Below are 9,049 nucleotides of genomic sequence, written 5' to 3' on the forward strand. Positions count from 1 at the left end.
GGCCGCGGCCATGGCCGCTGCCGAGGTGCGGCGTGGCGCCCGTTCACGGCCCTTAGCCAGGTCCACGCCGACCTCCAGGAGCAGGGAAATTGGCTAGATCTCACTGCCCCGGCCGTCCCGTCCCCGTCCCTAGGGTTCCGAGGTGCGCGATTGACATCCCGATGTTCTAATTTTTTTTGAGGATGCGACCAACACATAACATCCCTATTGGATGGGTGCAGGAGAGGGCATACATGATGCCGCCGATGAATGAAGGTGGCGAGGGCAGCGATTATGGGAGCTCGGAGGCCGGGAGCTATGAGCATGAGCATGAGGAGGAGCTAGAGCACCACCACCGCGTTCACCACCAGGAGCACCCGGGTGGCGTCCATGGTGATGGGGATGATGACATCAAGGCTGAGGGTGAGGGCTACCTGCGAGGATGACGGCGATGACGATCTCTCCGATGCTTTGAAGAGGAGGGGTTCAATTTGGATGAGGAGGTGCATTACGTGCAGCTAGCGCTAGAGCCTGCAGAGTACAGGTTGTCACATGGCTTATGGCCCTCGGTGGGATTAGCGATTGTGAGTATGTTTTGTTTTTCACCTAATTTCACATTTCGCGTGGGTTGCTGATGTGCAGTTTTGCTTTTGCTTTTGTAGGGCGGGCAGAGGAGAATGTTGAGGATCACATAAACTCTGCGCCAGGTAGTCATTTATGTTTCCTTTTCTTGGATGGTTTAATTTTTGTATTTGAAGTAGGAAGTTGGGAGCACTCGAGTTTTGATTAAATGACCTTGGACCGACAGCAATGCTTATTTTGTTAATGCGTGTGACATACAGTGTAGTAGGAGTACCTATTTATTTTAATTCAAGTAGTGGTAAAATTCCTTGTTGTGCTAAATTATTCTTTGATATAGCAATCAAAGCCAAACACTATTTACGATGTAGATAGTATTCTATAAGTGGTAACATTTACCTACTGCCATGTTTTCTCTGGGGATTGTGGCATGCACTTCCAATTCGTCTAATTTATGCATGGAGAACTTTATCTTTTTTCAAATTGTGGTATCGTGTTTTTGCTTACTTATTGAAACCATCCAAATTTGACAGGGTACCTGATATTTACAAATCGGCATGTTACTGAAGAAACACAGGATTCAAGGAAAGGTTGATCTAGATGAGTACTCTTATGAGGCAAGTTATTTTTGCTTTATTTCCTTTGGTGCCCGGGCTTGCATATGAATTTCCAAGATGCAATGCTAATGGTTCTAGACTTCTAGTCATGATTGCAGGAATTAGTTGCATTGGGTGAAGTGGTTGGTACGGAAAGTAGAGGTGTCTCTGCTGATACACTTGCTTCCTTAGCTTCAGTAACTTACAACTCAAAAGATATGCAAGATGACAACACAGAACAGTACATTCAAATACTTTTAAGTTTCATAGTGTTACAATAATATATATTATTAAAGTGGCATGCTAACATGCAATTATTGTTGGTAGATATGTAATTTGTCTGAGGGCATTTAAGAAAGGTGAATCCTTTGTTGCACTTCCCAGCAAGCATTCATACCATCCCGATTGCATTATTCAGTGCCGTCAAATAATTAAGGTACAAAGCCACTTTAAACCTATTTATTGTTAGAACATATAGTTCCCCATAGATGAGGATTGCCTATGTTGTCATGGTATGAAGCATATCAGGCAATCACACCCGCGCCATGGAAAATGTAGGGTTCCTTTGTACCTCTACTATACAACCACACGTCTATGCTTATTAATCTAATCATCTGAATAGAAAATGTAGGGTTCCTTTGTACCTGTGCAACAATTTTTTTTACCTATTTTAGTATTTTTATTTTTAGATGTCTTGGGTCTCTAGAACTCAGGTTTGGCGATTGTATTTTTGTTTAGGGTTTTATATACTGGGCTATTGGTATTCCTTGTAGAATTTTGGCACCTACAACAGTGTATGTAAAAATGGGTATTTCTAAAAATTGCATTGAAAGTGCTTAATGTAACATGTTCATCGATGTTTCAGCAACATACATATATGGCGAGTATTTACAGTATAATGTCTTGTGTGCAATTATTTACATGTCAGGACCATTTACTTTTCGCTGTAAATGATCTGATGTATCATGATACTTTTGTGTTAGCAAATTTTTATTCAAATTCAAGTTAAATTGAAAGCTTCTGATCTTGCTAACATGTGTGTGTGAATTCATACTAATGCTCAAAGTTAAGGTTCTAACACCCAGTTAATGCTGAAAATTAGGGCATAGGCGCATAATGATTGTTATGTCTGATGAGACTTGAATATACTATATATGGAAGTCTCATATTATATTATTGCACATATAGTATAGAGAAGTAGAAATATGCAAATGGATGAGCATGGAACTTATGTAATGTTGTGTACAAGAAATCAACGTTTACTCCTGCCTTATTAGGTTCTACCTGTATATACTGATGTTGTTTATCTCCTACTGAGCTGGTTGTAACCTTGTTTCTGTATGGTGTCCTCTTAGCGGGTAATCCCCTGTGTGTTCTGCAGGCTATTGCTGCCATGTTTTTCAAATGGACAAATTGGTCATCATCAACTCGTCATGATTCACGAGATTTCAGGTAAAGCATCTTCCATTGTTGCGTGTGATAAAATCTTGTGTGATGTTGATTTGCGTCGGGGCAGTTCTTCTGCTTAGGTTTCTGGTTACTCCGGGCATATGTCAGTAGGCACCTAGGTGTTTTGCAACTTACTCTGGCCGCATTTCGATTGATAATAGGTTACATTGTAAATAAAACATGCAATAAAGTTTTAGTATCATTACAGATCTGGATGCAGCTGGCCTCCTCAACCTGTAGCTGCATGCATTCATGCACTGCTCGCATGCACGGCGTCTCGAAGGCTCCAATCTCGCTCGTCAATGGATGGTCAAGCAAGCAGAGGTAACGTAGCACTCGCCGCTAAACGCTTCCACGGGAGAGTCTCATGGTCCCACATGTTTTTACTTTTTAGAGAGAGTGAAAGAGATGCCGGCTTGTACGTGGAGGACTCATCCAACCAGTCGATTGGACGCCCATCTGGCTGCATCCGGCATCCTCAACCCCTAGCTCCTTAATGGCTACCGGACACCCATCTGGCTGTATCCGGCTAGTAAATGAAGTTACTGATCGATCTTTGTAACTTCTATGGTCCCTATTAATTGGTATCATTCGGTATATCTTTGCAATTTTTGCTGGCCCTAATGGGTAGATCTAAGTAATTTTTGTGAAAGTTCCTGGTTTTGTGTCTGTGTTCAGGCCACTTTTTAGATTTTGTGAAAATTCATGGTTTTGCGTCTGTGTCCAAGCCACTTTTTAGTTTTTGTGAAAATTCCTGGTTTTGTGTCTGTGTTCAAGCCACTTTCTGACCCAGCAAAGAGCAGGAGGATTCCAACGGAGGAAATGATGCGGTTTTCGCACCAGGTGCGATTTCATATCCAGAACTCCCCCAAGGTATGCTATGAATTGGATCTAGCCTAAACTACAAAGGAACTTAGTTCCAGTCTCATGATGCCAGATATGATTGCTCTGACTTCTGTCCTTTTCGTCCCGCACCGGATGCCACATATGATTTCTCTGACTTCTGTCCTTTTGGTCCCGCACCGCACTACGGCACCCAAAGATGATTCAAATGGGAGCAGCAGCGGCGAGAGTCCCGGTGCTGACCGCAACCCTAGCCCGAATCAGAACCCGTCGGCTGACGCTTCCAGAGGGGGCCGCGGCCGCGGCCAAGGCCGCTGCCGAGGCGTGGTGCGACGCCCGTTTACGGCCCTCAGCCAGGTCCATGCCGACCTCCAGGAGCAGGGAAGTTGGCTAGATCTCGCTGTCCCGGCCATCCTATCCCCGTCCCTAGGGTTCCGAGGTGTGTGATTGACATCCCGATGTTCTAATTTTTTTGGGGGTGCGACAGACACATAACATCCCTATTGGATCGATGCAGGAGAGGGCGTACATGATGCCGCCGATGAAAGAAGGTGGCGAGGGCAGCGATTATGGGAGCTCGGAGGCCGGGAGCTATGAGCATGAGCATGAGGAGGAGCTATAGCACCACCACCGCGTTCACCACCAGGAGCACCCGGGTGGCGTCCATGGTGATGGGGATGATGATATCAAGGCTGAGGGTGAGGGCTACCTGCGAGGATGAAGGCGAGGACGAGCTCTCCGATGCTTTGAAGAGGAGGGGTTCAATTAGGACGAGGAGGTGCACGACGTGGAGCTAGCGCTAGACCCTGCAGAGTACAGGTTGTCACATGGCTTATGGCCGTCGGAGGGATCATCGATTGTGAGTATGTTTTGATTTTCACCTGATTTCAGATTTCGTGTGGGTTGCTGATGTGCAGTTTTGCTTTTGCTTTTATAGGGCGGGCAGAGGAGAATGTTGAGGATCACATAAAAGCTGCGCCAGGTAGTCATTTATGTTTCCTTTTCTAGGATGGTTTAATTTTTGTATTTGAAGTTGGAAGTTGGGAGCACTCGAGTTTTGATTAAATGACCTTGGACCGACAGCAATGCTTATTTTGTTAATGCGTGTGACATAAGTGTAGTAGGAGTACCTATTTATTTTAATTCAAGTAGTGGCAGAATTCCTTGTTGAGCTAAATTATTCTTTGATATAGCAATCAAAGCCAAACGCTATTTACGATGTAGATAGTATGCTATAAGTGGTAACATTTACCTACTGCCATGTTTTCTCCGGGGATTGTGGCATGCACTTCCAATTCGTCTAATTTATGCATGGAGAACTTTACCTTTTTTCAAATTGTGGTATCGTGTTTTTGCTTACTTATTGAAACCATCCAAATTTGACAGGGTACCTGCCATTTACAAATCGGCATGTAACTGAAGAAACATAAGACTCAAGGCAAGGTTGATCCATATGAGTACTCTTATGAGGCAAGTTATTTTAGCTTTATTCCCTTTGGTGCCCGGGCTTGCATATGAATTTCCAAGATGCAATGCTAATGGTTCTAGACTTCTAGTCATGATTGCAGGAATTAGTTGCATTGGGTGAAGTGGTTGGTACAGAAAGTAGAGGTGTCTCTGCTGATACACTTGCTTCCTTAGCTTCAGTAACTTACAACTCAAAAGATATGCAAGATGACAACACAGAATAGTACATTCAAATACTTTTAAGTTTCATAGTGTTACAATAATATATATTATTAAAGTGGCATGCTAACATGCAATTATTGTTGGTAGATATGTAATTTGTCTGAGGGCATTTAAGAAAGGTGAATCCTTTGTTGCACTTCCCAGCAAGCATTCATACCATCCCGACTGCATTATTCAGTGCCGTCAAATAATTAAGGTACAAAGCCACTTTAAACCTATTTATTGTTAGAACATATAGTTCCCCATAGATGAGGATTGCCTATGTTGTCATGGTATGAAGCATATCAGGCAATCACACCCGCGCCATGGAAAATGTAGGGTTCCTTTGTACCTCTACTATACAACCACACGTCTATGCTTATTAATCTAATCATCTGAATAGAAAATGTAGGGTTCCTTTGTACCTGTGCAACAGTTTTTTTTACCTATTTTAGTATTTTTATTTTTAGATGTCTTGGGTCTCTAGAACTCAGGTTTGGCGATTGTATTTTTGTTTAGGGTTTTGTATACTGGGCTATTGGTATTCCTTGTAGAATTTTGGCACCTACAACAGTGTATGTAAAAATGGGTATTTCTAAAAATTGCATTGAAAGTGCTTAATGTAACATATCCATCGATGTTTCAGCAACATACATATATGGCGAGTATTTACAGTATAATGTCTTGTGTGCAATTATTTACATGTCACGACCATTTACTTTTCGCTGTAAATGATCTGATGTATCATGGTACTTTTGTGTTAGCAAATTTTTATTCAAATTCAAGTTAAATTGAAAGCTTCTGATCTTGCTAACATGTGTGTGTGAATTCATACTAATGCTCAAAGTTAATATTCTAACACCCAGTTAATGCTGAAAATTAGGGCATAATGATTCTTATGTCTGATGAGACTGGAATATACCATATATGGAAGTCTCATTTTATATTATTGCACATATAGTATAGAGAAGTAGAAATATGCAAATGGATGAGCATGTAACTTATGTAGTGTTGTGTACAAGAAATCAATGTTTACTCCTACCTTATTAGGTTCTACGTGTATATACTGATGTTGTTTATCTCCTGCTGAGCTGGTTGTAACCTTGTTTCTGTATGGTGTCCTCTTAGCGGGTAATCCCCTATGTGTTCTACTGGCTATTGCTGCCATGTTCTTCAAATGGACAAATCGGTCATCATCAAATCATCATGATTCACGAGCTTTCAGGTAAAGCATCTTCCATTGTTGCGCCTCATAAAATCTCGTGTGATGTTGATTTGCTTCGGGGGCAGTTCTTCTGCTTAGGTTTCTGGTTACACCGTTCATATTTCAGTAGACACCTAGGTGTTTTGCAACTTACTCTGGCGCATTTTGATTGATAATAGGTTACTTTGTAAATAAAACATACAATAAAGTTTTTGTATCGTTACAGATCTGGATGCAGCTGGCCTCCTCAACCTGTAGCTGCATGCATTCATGCACTGCAAGCACGCACGGCGTCACCAAGGCTCCAACCTCGCTCATCAATGGATGGCCAAACAAGCAGAGGTAACGTAGCACTCGCCGCAAAACGCTTCCGCGGGAGAGTCTCATGGTCCTGCACGTTTTTACTTTTTAGAGAGAGAGAGAGAGAGATGACGGCCAGTACGTGGAGGACCCATCCAACGAGTCGGCCGGACGCCAGTCTGGCTGCATCCAGCGACCTCAACCCCTAGCTCCTTAATAGTTACCGGATGCCCATCTGGCTGTATCCGGCCAGTAAATGAAGTTACCGATCGATCTTTGTAACTTCTATGGTCCCTATTAATTGGATTCGGTATATCTTTGCAATTTTTGCTGCCCCCAATGGGTAGATCTAAGTAATTTTGGTGAAAGTTCCTGGTTTTGTGTCTGTGTTCGGGCCACTTTTTAGTTTTTTTTGAAAATTCATGGTTTTGCGTCTGTGTTCAAGCCACTTTTTAGTTTTTGTGAAAATTCCTGGTTTTGTGTGTGTGTTCAAGCCACTTTCTGACCCAGCAAAGAGCAGGAGGATTCCAATGGAGGAAATGATGCGGTTTTCGCACCAGGTGCCATTTCATATCCAGAACTACCCCAAGGTATGCTATGAATTGGATCCAGCCTCAACTACAAAGGAACTTCTCCAAGTAGTTCCAGTCTGATGATGCCACATATGATTGCTCTTACTTCTGTCCTTTTTGGCCCGCACCAGATGCCACATATGATTGCTCTGACTTCTTTCCTTTTTGTCCCGCACCGCTCTACTGCACCCAAAGATGATTCAAAAGGGAGCAGCTGCGGCGAGAGTCCCGGCGCCGACCGCAACCCTAGCCCGAATCAGAACACGCCGGCTAACGCTTCCGGAGGGGGTCGCGGTCGCGGCCAAGGCCGCTGCCGAGGCACGGCGCGACGCCCGTTCAAGACCCTCAGCCAGGTCCACGCTGACCTCCAGGAGCAGGAAATTTGGCAAGATCTCACTGCCCCAGCCGTCCCGTCCCTGTCCCTAGGGTTCCGAGGTGCACGATTGACATCATGATGTTTTAATTTCTTTTGAGGGTGCGACCAACACATAACATCCCTAATGGATTGATGCAGGAGAGGGCGTACATGATGCTGCAGATGAACGAAGGTGGCGAGGGCAGCGATTATGGGACCTCGGAGGCCGGGAGCTACGAGCATGAGCATGAGGAGGAGCTGGAGCACCACCACCGCGTTCACCACCAGGAGCACCCGGTGGCATCCATGGTGATGGGGATGATGATCTCAAGGCTGAGGGTGAGGGCTACCTGCGAGGATGAAGGCGAGGACGAGCTCTCCGAGGCTTTGAAGAGGAGGGGTTCAATTAGGATGAGGAGGTGCAGGACGTGGAGCTAGCGCTAGACCCTGCAGAGTACAGGTTGTCACGTGGCTTATGGCCCTCGGTGGGATTAACGGTTGTGAGTATGTTTTGTTTTTAACCAGATTTGACATTTCGCATGGGTTGCTGATGTGCAGTTTGTGTTTTGCTTTTGTAGGGCGGTCAGAGGAGAATGTTGAGGATCACATAAATGCCGCGCAGGTAGTCATTTATGTTTCCTTTTCTTGGATGGATTTAATTTTTGTATTTCAAGTTGGAAGTTGGGAGCACTCGAGTTTTGATTAAATGACCTTGGACCGACAGCAATGCTTTGTAACATCCCAAATTTTCAATTTGAAATGTTATACATAGATCATCATTGCATATCATATTTTTGTTGCATTGTTGGCCCGATCCTAGAAATTCTATGCAACTCAAGGATCCACGGAGAGAGTTGGGGATTTCGTTATTTTCTTATTTGAGTTTTTCTCAAATTTTGAAAATAGGATCATTGATTTTATTTATTTTATCTTCAATTATTTATACAACCAAAAATTCAGAGAGGGAATAAAATGACTTTCCCAAAATAAAGAAATAATGAAGATTTTAAAAAAAATCAAATAAGTTTTATTTTGGAGTTTTTCGCCCTTTTATTTGGATTTAGGAAAAATGCACGTTTTTCAAAAATTGCATTTAGGCCCCAAATAAATGTCATCTTGTCTGGCTTGATTTTAGAAGCCGGGGAAAATTTATTTCGTGATTTTTGGAGTCTGTTTAGTATTTATTTTTATTTTTCTTCTGCGCGGAATTATTTAAAAAAAACACGTAACCGACCTACGGGCCGTGTCCGCCTAGGACTCCCGGCCCGCGGGGCTTTATAAGCCGGGGAGGCCCAGCCGCCCCAAACCCTAGCCGCTGCCCCAGCCCCGATCCGCCGCCGCCGCCAGCCGCGCCGCTGCCGCAGCCGCCGCCGCCGCCAGCGGCCGCCGAGCCGCCGCCAGCCGCCGCCGCCGCCAGCAGCCGCCGAGCCGCCGCCACCCCGTGCCGCCGCCCCGCCCGCCGAGCCGCCGCCGGACCCCGCCACCATCGCCGCCGTCGCCGGAC

General features: G+C 44.4%; 1 pseudogene; it reads left to right on the forward strand.

Annotated features, from left to right (window-relative positions):
• Positions 1-9,049, forward strand: part of LOC119279893 — a 75,891-nt pseudogene that overhangs the window by 11,658 nt on the left and 55,184 nt on the right.

Source organism: Triticum dicoccoides, chromosome 3B (assembly GCF_002162155.2).
Source record: "Triticum dicoccoides isolate Atlit2015 ecotype Zavitan chromosome 3B, WEW_v2.0, whole genome shotgun sequence".
In the NCBI taxonomy this organism is placed as follows: domain Eukaryota; kingdom Viridiplantae; phylum Streptophyta; class Magnoliopsida; order Poales; family Poaceae; genus Triticum; species Triticum dicoccoides.